Source organism: Eriocheir sinensis, chromosome 43 (genome assembly GCF_024679095.1).
Source record: "Eriocheir sinensis breed Jianghai 21 chromosome 43, ASM2467909v1, whole genome shotgun sequence".
Taxonomy (NCBI): Eukaryota; Metazoa; Arthropoda; class Malacostraca; order Decapoda; family Varunidae; genus Eriocheir; species Eriocheir sinensis.
In genome coordinates, this window is record NC_066551.1 from 11,018,739 (window position 1) to 11,029,479 (window position 10,741).

Consider the following 10,741-nt stretch of genomic DNA (forward strand, 5'->3'; position numbering starts at 1 on the left):
GTTACCGGTAGAGGCTTGATCTTCGTTTACCTTCGGTACAGGGGTACGCTCCAGTATCCTGTTAACTTTACTGTTCCCACACCTCACTGCCTGAAACATATGAAAAAGGGTCAGTAAAATCTTATATCCCTGAAATACTTATCCAATGAAGACTTGAAGCTATTAATACTCTGTGCGCTAGCTACTGACGGTGGGAGTCTATTCCAGTGATCGACGACTCTATTATTGAAATAACTTCTGCGCGCCAATGTGTTACATCGGTTTCCCTTTAACTTCATACCGTTGCTGCGTGTTATTGTGTTGGTGTCTCTCTGAAATAGACTATCTGGGTTAATGTTTTCGAATCTATTAAGGATTTTGAACACTTCAATTAAGTCCCCTCCTACTCTTCGCTTCTTTAAAGAAAACATATCTAAACGCTTTAAACGCTCGTCATACTTCAAGTTACGGAGCGCTGGAATTTGTTTGGTTGCTCGTCGCTGTATCCTTTCTAGCAAACTTGATCTTTGATATAGTTCGGTGACCAGAACTGAACGGCGTATTCTAGGTGTGGTCTTCCAAATGCTAAATATAATCTCTTCATAAGTTCGGGTGATTTATAATCAAAGTTTCTTGAAATTAATCCTAGCTTCATATTGGCTTTTTTTACTAGCCGCAGAACATTGATCACTCATTTTAATAGTGTTACTGATAATGACACCAAGATCGTTTTCTTGTTTTACTTCGCTGAGCTCATGTCCTTGAAGCTGATATTTAAAGTTAGGATTACTTTACATTTATCTACGTTGAAACACATTTGCCATTTTTCGCTCCAATCGGAAAGTCTTATTAAGTCTGATTGAATGATCTCGCAATTTTTACTGTTTGTTACCGTACCTCCTAATTTGGTGTCGTCGGCGAATTTGGCTACTTTTGACAGGATATCAGTCTCTAAATCGTTCACGTAAACTATGAATAGTGTTGGCCCCAGGACCGAACCTTGGGGCACGCTACTGGTTACGGGTTGCCAGTCGGATGCTTCACCATTAAGAACTACACGCTGTTCTCTGTCGGTGAGCCAGTCATGAATCCACGCACACAGATGGTCACTAATAGGGGGGGAACGCATTTTTTAAATAAGCCTAACGTGGGGAACTTTATCAAACGCCTTCTGAAAGTCCAGGTAAATTACGTCATATGGGGCTCGGGCGTCCCAACTTGAGTAAACGTCGTTGAAAAAAGTCAATAAGTTGGTAAGGCAAGATCGATTACTACGAAATCTATGCTGATTATCAGTTATCAAATCATTTGTTTCTAGGAAAGTGATCATTTTATCCCTGATTATTTTTTCGAATAATCCAATTAGGACGGACGTAAGGCTGATAGGACGATAATTACTGGCTTGTTTTTTATCTCCTTTTTTAAATGTGGGGGTAACATTGGCCTCTTTCCACTCTAGAGGCAGACTAGCCTGTGCTAATGATTTGTTGAACATTAACGTTTTGGGTAATTCTAGTTTTTGACTACATTCTCTTAACATGCGAGGAGATAAATTGTCGGGGCCCGGAGATTTATTTAAATCTATTTTTTGCAGGTACGCACGCACTTCACTGATATCAATTTCGGTCAACGCAAGCGTATGTTCTTCAGGACCTTGAAAAATAGTCCTTGGGGCTGGGGTCGATGTCACGTTCTCTTTTGTGAATACGCTACTAAAGGTTGAATTTAGGACCGATGCCATGCCTTTGTCATAATTAATCGTGTCGCCATTTACTAATAGTGGGCCGATATATTTTTTTACAGTTTTTTTCCTTCTTATGTAACTGAAAAATAATCTGGGATTTTTCTTCGCATCAAGTGATATTTTCATCTTATACTAGCGTTTCTGTTTTCTGATTTTCCTTTCGCACTCTCTCTTGATATTGATATAATTAGTATAATCCTGTGAAGTGTGTGACACTTTATATTTCTTACAGTATTCTTTTTTCGAGGATGATTTTCTGCAGGTAATTAGTCATCCATAACGGCTTTTGATTCTCTGTCCTTCGTGGCTTGAGTGGGACGAATTTATTTACGCTCGCTGTGACTTGTGCAGTAAAACGATTATACCTTTCTTGAACGCTGACGTTATTTAGCAAATGATTCCAATTTACTGAAACCAATTCTTTTCTTAGGTCCGTAAACTTTGTTTTACTATAGTTAAGCATTAGGAGTGAGTTTTCTCGTGCTTTTGTTTCAATATTTAGAACGCATCTGATTATGTTGTGGTCACTGCTTACAAATTGCTCGCCGACCTCACAGGCGGTTATGAGGTGGCTGTCGGTCGTGAAGACTAAATCCAGAGTGTTATTTCCTCGCGTCGGCGCGGTAACTGTTTGATAAAGAAATGTATCTTGCGCAAAATTTATTAATCTAACTTCCCTGTCGGCAGAGAGTGCAGACCAGTTAACAGAGGGGTTATTGAAGTCGCCGCATATTATTGCATTTCTGTTTCTGATAATTTTATTTATCTCTGCGTAGAGATTTCCATCAATGTCTTCATTTGATTTAGGAGGTCGGTAAATTACGCCAAGAACATACTTTTCATTATTGATCGTCGCTTGTACATACAATGAATCATAAGCCTCTGTTTCGGTTGTGTTAAGCTGAATGACTTCTAAATTACTTTTAGCATATATTATTACACCTCCACCTTTTTTTTTGTGTAGACGACACTTAGCAAACGCGTTGTAACCATTGATAGCTACTTCTCTTAACTGGTGCTTGTCACGCGTATTTAGCCATGTTTCTGTGATCAAAATGAAGTCGGGTTCTTCAGTAATTGCATGTCTTATCAAGTGGCTACGCTTCTGAATAATGCTACGGGCATTTACATAGAAGATGTTTAATTTATTCGCCGAGTGTGCGCCATATATCAACTGTCGTTTCACTGGAATAGTGCGTCACATCCGACTATCTACAACTACCTCTACCTCACCACCCACCTGTGTGGCTGTTGACCTGGCCACTTCTGCACCATAAACCTAAAGAAAACACATTTGACAGGTTTTCGTAGGTGTTTGGGACATGTCCAAGGGTGGTTATATGACCCTGGTGGTAGTTTGACCCTTCTTCTGCACCATAAACCTAAAGAAACACACATTTGACAAGGTTTTCGTAGGAGTTGTGGGCATTTCCACGGGTATAGTTTTATCATCCTGGTGGTAGTCTGACCCTTCTGCACCATGAACCTAAAGAAACAGTCATTTGACAAGGCTTTCGTAGGAGCTGTGGGCATTTCGAAATGTAGTTTTATGACCCTGGTGTAGTTTGACCCTTCTTCTGTACCATGACCCTAAAAAAACACTCATTAGAAATTTAGAACCCGACTGATTTCCTTTTTGGCCTTTGGAAATCGTTGATGTGAGAGGTGGAAGCGTCTGGCAATACCGACCTGAGGCTGCCGCTGTGTGTGTGTGTGTGTGTGTGTGTGTGTGTGTGTGTGTCCCGCTATGGCCCACACCAGCTACATATTACTTGCTTCCCTCTGCACTACATGTTGAGTCTGTCCTATTTCCCGTCCACCTCTGTCCACTAGACTTTTCGTACTGTGACATATTTTCTGATTAAACATTACCCTCCCTAGTGTGCTATTTGGCTGCCTTTTGATCGTACTAAGAGTGGGGTGTCAATTGTACCCGGTCCGTGATTAACACTGTCCGCTTTCCGTTTTCTTTCCGTTTAACAGTTAGTAGAATTTGCCTCATGTCGGCGGTAGTTCCATAGACATTTGTGATTTTTTTTTGTTTTGTTTTTGTTCTGTATCTGGGCTATTAATCACGTTTTTTTTTTTTTCCTTCTTGTTTTCTTTCCGTTTAACAGTCAGTAGAATTTGCCTACTGTCGTCGGCAGTTCTATAGACATTTGTGATTTACTGCCGTGTTTTTTTGTTCTGTTTCTGGACTATTAATCACGTTTTTTTCCTTTCTCTTTTCGTTTTCTTGCACTTTAACTGTTAACAGAATTTGCCTTTCGTCGTAGGTCGTTCTGTAGACATTTGTAATATATTTGCTTTTTTTTCTCTTATCGGGTGCCTTTTCGTACTAACCCCATTTTCTTCGACACTTAATATTATTTTCCACTAACAGTATCCTTCCTGGCAGTCACTCGCTCGTGCCGTGGACATTTATAACTTTTTCTGTAATCTTGTTCTGTTCCTGTGCCCCTTTTTGCATTAATCACATTTTTTTCGCTACTTTATTATTTCCACTTCAGTAATTTCCTCCCTGGCAGTCACTCGCTCGTGCTGCTAACATATATAACTTTTTCCCGGGTGAATGAAGTTTCCTCGTGTGTTCAAACTTGCTTCTCGGGTACACTTCCCTAACACACTCGAGGACGTCCCTGGTGATGCCTCGGTCCCCGCCTTCCACGCCCCCTCGCTGCCACCAACGCTCTCTGGGTCATGTTCTTAAACCTTTCGTCGCCCAAGGACATACACTTAACAAGGCTTTCGTGGGATTTGTGGGCATTTCCAGGGGTAGTTTTATGACCCTGGTGGTAGTTTGACTAAGTTTCTGCACCATGAGCGTGAGGAAACAGTCTTTTTTGGCCTCTTTAGATATGATTTATGTAAAGGAAGGGAACGTGGTGGTGGTGGTGGTTACGATGGTGGTGGTAGTTTGCTTTCTTCTTTTCCTTGTTTGTCTTCTTTCTCTTCCTTTTTCTTGTTCTTGTTGTTCTTGTTTTTGTTGTGGTTCTTGTACTTCTTTTTATTTTTCCATTTGTATTTTTCCTTCGTTTTATTTTTATTTTTTTGTTTCTTTTCTTTATATTTTCTTTTATCACCTCACTTCTCATCTCCTAGCTTACGTTTATGGCTCCCCGTCCTGCGTCATCATAACACACACACACACACACACACACACAAGGCTTTTTCTCCCCGTGTTTGCCGTCCTTTCTTGCGTGTAAGTCGTGTGTGTTTGTCGAGGCGCGGCGCTGTGTGTTGTGCTTGTGCTCGCGGCCCGTTCAAGTGGCCACGAGGAGGTGGTGGTGGTGGTGGTGATGAAGGTGGTGGTGATGGTGGTGGTGATGTGTATTTTTGTTGTGGTTTTGTTGTACTGATAATGATGGTAGAGGTAGATATGTATTTATTGTATGTGTGTGTGTGTGTGTGTGTGTGGGTGGGTGGTTGGGGTAGATACAGTCACACACACACACACACACACACACACACACACACACACACACACACACACACACACACACACACACACACACACACACTCTCTCTCTCTCTCTCTCTCTCTCTCTCTCTCTCTCTCTCTCTCTCTCTCTCTCTCTCTCTCTCTCTCTCTCTCTCTCTCTCTCTCTCTCTCTCTCTCTCTCTCTCTCTCTCTCTCTCATTCACGTTTCTCTTCCCCCTCCCCCTCCCTCCCTCTCTCTCCCTCTCCCTCTCTGCAGGCATCTCATTCAAAGGTAAAACAAAGTAATTTATCTTCATTTATTTCCACAGGTACGTTGCGCAGCCTCGGGTCGCCTGGTGCAGTCCTTGGGCAGGCCGTGTGTGTGTCGGGTTACTACAGGGCGGAACGTGAGTGTGTCTTGGCATGTGTTGTGTGCGGGGCTCCTCCTGGCTTCTTCTGGGAATGGTTAGGTTATGGTAAGGTTAGATAGATAGATCGATGGATAGATACAAAGCTGGTTCAATAGGTAATATAGACAGATATACAGGCTAAGTAATTAGATATAGATGGAGATTTAGATAGATAAGTAGACAGAGATAGCGTGAAATATATAAATAGATAGATAGATAGATAGACATAAGATACAGATAGATATAGAGATAGATAATAAATAAATAGATATAGACAGATAGATATAATAGTGTGTATGTTTGTTGGTTTGTTAGTATCTGTGTGTGTGTGTTGGGGGGGGCGGGGGTAGGAATTTTCCCGGCATCATTAGTATAATTGTATTCATCAAAGCGCCTCATAAACAATATTTATTTATACTACATTAACTCGTTAAAAAAATTATAGGAATTTTTTCATCGGGTTTCCATTATTCACAGTTTCCCCCAAAAACAATTCTGGATTAATTTATTAGTACGTGCTCATTAGCCTTTATTTTTCGACCTGTTCTGCCTTGTGTTGCTAGCTGTGGCCTTCTGTCTGTTAGCGCCTCTGCTGTCGCCTATAAGAAGACATTTGGGTCAGTATTCTCAGACGCTTTCGGCTCTCACAGCGTCTAATTCTCAAGGCCACAAAGGAGATTAGTCGGGTTCTCATGTATGTGTTTCTTATTCATCGTGCAGAAGCCTTGTCCATCTATCATTAGGCTCGTTGAACTACCCATGGAAATACTAACACGGTCTCAATCAAAGCCTTATCAAATGTGGATGTGTAAGCCAAGAAAAGTTTTAGAATGTGTCTTTTACACGTTCATGGTCAAACTGTCATTAGGATCGTAAAACTAAACATGGAAATACTAACACAACCTATATCAAAGCCTTATCAAGTGTGGGTGTGCCCTGAAAGGTTTGATAATGTGTCATTTTCACACTCATGGCGCAGAGGCCTTGTGAAACTATCACTAAGCTCATAAAATTAACCATGGAAATACCAACACAGACTCTACCAAAGCCTTATCAAGTGTGGGTGTGTAGGCCCTGAAAGATTTGAGAACACGGCCGTAGCTGGAGAGACTCAGAATCCCTATAGGTAAGCAGACTGTCATGATCTGGGTATCTCGTTCTCTGCCCCGCGGCGCTGTTTTCAATTCATAAAAGTTTCAAAAGACGAAAGAGTCTGAATTGCTTGCGAAGTTTTCCCTACGTTCAATTTGACCTTCCTTTGATGCAAGGAAAACATTTATAAATAAAGGCAGTGAGGCGCATTCTTTCCTTTCCTAAGTCTCTGTATACACAAGGTCTTCGTTACAGAGAGGCGGAGCGACGTGGGTTTCAGATTTGAGACTCGATAGATTGCCACTTTTGCTACACTGTTGTTGCTTTTCCCTCATGCTAAGAACTCCAGTGGAAAATATTTCTCTTCTCCCACAAAACAGTCCATGCATAACCCAACAACTTCGAGAGGAATTTTGAAACAGGCGAAGTCAGATGCCGACACGTTAAGAATACGGCTTGAATCAGAGACGCGCACTCAGGGTCACGGCGCTAAGAACAGACCGTCAACAAGTGCAAATAGGGAGTCCAGTAGCATATAATAGAAGACCTTAGATCCGTGTTTGTAGTCGTGTTTATATTTCCGTCCGAACATATCAGGTAAATTTGACGTTGCAGTAATAGGATGTGAGTGACGCGCAATGCATGTCAAACGTTATTATTTGTTGACGTGTTTTTGATGCAGACGTAAATGACTCGCGCCTTTTATGTGTTTTGGTTCGTGCAGTGAAAATGACGCAATACGAGCAGTCTTTGTTTAACTGGTGGACTTTCTCTCTCTCTCTCTCGCACGCACGCACGCACGCACGCACGCGCACAAACACACACACACACACACACACACACACACACACACACACACACACACACACACACACACACACAAGGAACGTGGCAATATTTCAAAGGGATGGAATGAAGTGGATTGTGATGATTCGTCTTTTAAGAATCAGTAACAAGAGTGCTCCTTTTTTTTCCTTCATGAACGTTTTCTTTTTTCATTTTATTGTTAACTCATGATGGAGTCAGTTATATAGATTTTTCAAGTTCTGTGTTAGATTTTCCCTAGTCTTCCTTCCTTGTTAACTTAGGATCTAGTAGTCAGTGTTACAGTTTATACACGGTTACTTTACATACGGTCTTCTTCCTCAGCATGTCACTGAACCGTTGTGGAATGCAGTCGTTGTAGTCTTAGATAGTCGTAGTTTATACACGGTTATTTTATATACGGTCCTCTTCCTCTGCATGTGACAGTGGACCGTTATGGGCAGCAGTCGTGGTAGGCTCATATAGGGCTCGATATTGCCGAAGACCCATTAGCCGAGGATCTGTGGCGGAGCGTATTGTGTCGGGCGTACAGTCCCAGGCAAGCAGGGTCGGGGCTGCCTCAGTTAGCGAGCGAGTGGGTTAACAGCTGAGGCTCGCCGGTCCCCCCTGCCTACTGTCCTATCCCCGTTGCCTTCCCCTAACTTTCCTGCCCTTGCTTGTCCTAGTGCTCTTGCCTTCCCTAATTTCCTGCCCCCCCCCCCCAACTCCTCGTGCAGCCGAATCATCAACTAAGGTCCACCAGCCTGTCCATCCTACTGACCTGTATCCGCTTACTATCCCTAGCCTTTCTATCCCTCGCTTGCCCTAACTGGCTCTATTCCTTCCCTTCCCTGCTTCACGCCGCCCCTCGTACAGCCAAATCCCAGCCTACTGTCCTATCTCTCCGCTTCCTATCCCTATGTGTTCCTTTCCTGTGGCTATTCCTTCCCCTCCTTCCCTTCCCTGCCTCCCGCTGCCCCACGTCCAGGCGAATCATTTGTCTCCAGACTGTTATTGCCGCGGGTAATTGTCGCGAGGGTAACCACTCCGCCCACGTTTTTTCACCGGGGCGAGGGCGCGTCTGTTCCACTCTTCACAAAGGAACAATTTTAATTAAGTTTGCTTTGACTGGATTCGCTTAGTTATGAAACGTGTGGCGTGATGTGCTACTGTGTGTGTGTGTGTGTGTGTGTGTGTGTGTGTGTGTGTGTGTGTGTGTGCGCGCGCGTGTGTATAATCCATTAAAGTTCGCGGAATTCAGCCCCTTGATGAATAATATCCCGCCGTGCTCACTGTGATGCCGGCGGCTGTACTGACTCGCTTGTAATGACAGGAACAAAGAATAGATATCAAACAGCAGGTGTCCGCTTTGATCACGCTGAGTTTTACGCGTGTAACAACCGTGGCTCAGAGGCTTTAGCGGCGCGGCACGTGGGCTGAAGAGGCGGAGGGAAAAGGAAGAGTAGGAGGAGTTACTGAACCGTCACTCGCGCGAACTGTCTTGCTTAATAACTTAGGCCCATACTCTTAAACGTATCGGCGCAAGCACACATATTTGACACGGTTTTCCTAGGAGTTTTGGGCATTTCCTTGGGTAGCTTAAAAGCCCTGGTGGTAGTTTGGCCCTGCCTCTGTACCAAGAACACTAAAAACACTCATTAGAACCTAATTTGCCTCCTTTTTGGCCTTTGGAAATCGTTGATGTGAGGTGTGGAGGGGTCTGACAGTGCCGACCTAAGATTTCTCTGTACATGTAAGAAATTGGAGCATCAGGAAGAGGTCAGTATTTACACTTTCTTGCGTTTACTTGTGGAGTTTCTATTGCTTAATAACTTAGATCTCCTTCTGTATGTGATTGAAACAAGAGGATCAGGGCGAGGTTAATATTTGCAATTTGTACATTTTTTAATCGTCATAAGCTTGATTAATAATTTTTAGTGATGACACCCACAAAAAACAACCAATTCCTGCCTCTTCCATCTCATAGACTGATAGAAATACATAGAATAATAGGCTGATGGAAAGATAGATAAAAAGATTCAGATATCGACGTAATGTGCAGATAGATAAATATAGATAGATGGCTTAGACACACACACACACACACACACACACACACACACACACACACACACACAGACACACACACATACACGTACCCCGTCTTCCCCCCCAGACATACACACATATTCACCCGCCTCCACACACACACACACACACACACACACACACACACACACACACACACACACACACACACACACACACACACACACACACACACACACACACACACACACAGACGAGTATTTGCTGAGTTACCGAATGATGTGAATAACCTTTAGATCTTAAACCTGAAAGACTTTCCTTCCATGACTTTCTGCACCATCACGTAAGCCTCTTAAGAACCTGCAGCCTCACCTTGACCCGAACTAAATCACCTCGCCTCTGCTTCCTTGTTCAGCCCCTAAGAACGATCGGGAAGACTTAGTGAATGCAATAGAGGTTTGCAGCTGACGTCATTAGTGGGGGTGCGGGGGTCGCGCGGGCCTGCACGGCCATCTTGGTGGTCAGTTATCAAAGCAAACCTTAGTGGCGGCTGCAGAACCTGCAGCACAAGTACTCTGTGTTCGTCATGGGATACGTATGCTGTGCGGTTGGATGTTCTAACCGACACGGGAGAGATGCTGTGTCATTTTATAGATTTCCAGCGAATCCAGTAGAGCGGGTGTGGGGTTCTTGAAAGGTCTGGACTTCTTGAGATCTCGAAAAAATTCGCAGCAAAAAAATATAAAATAAAGTATCTGAAAATTGAGTTCTCAGACTCACAGCCCCTTCTCGTCTTTATTATTCGTCCCATAGGACAAACAAAGACCAAATGAACCTGCTCTCAAGTTTATTTACAGCAACAAAGAAACTCGCTGGAAAATAAGGAATAAGCTAATTCCAGGCACACATCTACCTAGCTAACTATCTTAAAACATCCTTAGCAAAATATGTACTTAGCTGGAGATGGGCGAAGCCGAAACCACACCTGGTCTACCTCGTGGTCTGGAGTCTTGGAGTCTTCCTTCAGTCCTCTCTCGTTCCTCTCTGCAACACGCCGCCTCTCGACCTTCCAAATGCTTCCCTCGCCTTGCAGTACACAATCACCCTGACTTGTGGATACTACAAAGGCAGGTAAACCACCACGACGGACATTGAATATTTAAATTGTGGCACTAGGTCTACTATTGAATATTTAAATTGTGGTGAGGTCTACTATTGAATATTTAAATTGTGGTCCAGGTC